Source organism: Trichechus manatus, unplaced genomic scaffold (genome assembly GCF_000243295.1).
Source record: "Trichechus manatus latirostris isolate Lorelei unplaced genomic scaffold, TriManLat1.0 scaffold00074, whole genome shotgun sequence".
NCBI lineage: Eukaryota > Metazoa > Chordata > Mammalia > Sirenia > Trichechidae > Trichechus > Trichechus manatus.
The window spans coordinates 10,121,405-10,122,162 of NW_004444010.1; positions in this window are offsets into that span (position 1 = coordinate 10,121,405).

The following is a 758-nucleotide window of genomic DNA, read 5'->3' on the forward strand; positions in this document are numbered from 1 at the left end:
AAAGTTGAAACTCAGACTCTGTCCTCTCTTCCTAGAAAGTGCTGAGAAGTTCCTAACTTCCACTGCCATGGTGCTTCTATTGCTGCATTTTATTTAGCTGTTTATTCATTTTAGCTGAAAAGAATTTGCAGTGACCTCTTTTTGGACAGGATCAAAGTTCAACTGAGGATATCTCAAAGATTGGCTGTTCATTTGCTCTCTATTTTTAACCACACTTCATTTAAGAGAATAATATTTTTCTCTGTGTTGGAGTGGGCTGGAGAAACAAGTTAGCAATAAAAACATGCTCCTCAAAAGCCCTACATTGTCGTAATGAGCACCTAGCCTGCAGGGTTCACCCAAGTTCAAAATGAGGAACTCTGGGAATGCAAAATTTTCATCTGCTGTTAATTTTCACTGTATGTATTTGATTTCCTGAAGTCAGATGGTTTATGTTAAGGACAATGAATTTTCATGTCCAATAAATATTTGTATGCACATCCCCTGACTGTGAGGAGTAAACAGAGTAACTTCTAACTTCCTGTAAATTAAGTTTATTTTCTATTTGAAAATGCACGAGGAGGAGAAAGTATCTAAGCAAAATTATGAAGTTCAGTTTGTACTCACTTTCCTTAGTATTTACTTTAACAAGAATGAGAGCCTAAAGTGCAGAGTCTGGATATGAAACTATAGAATCCTTACTTGGGCAAAATTTTTCATTAGCTTTTTTCCCTGTTCCTAACTGGAATGTGAAAATATCTTTTTTTTTTTTTTTTTTT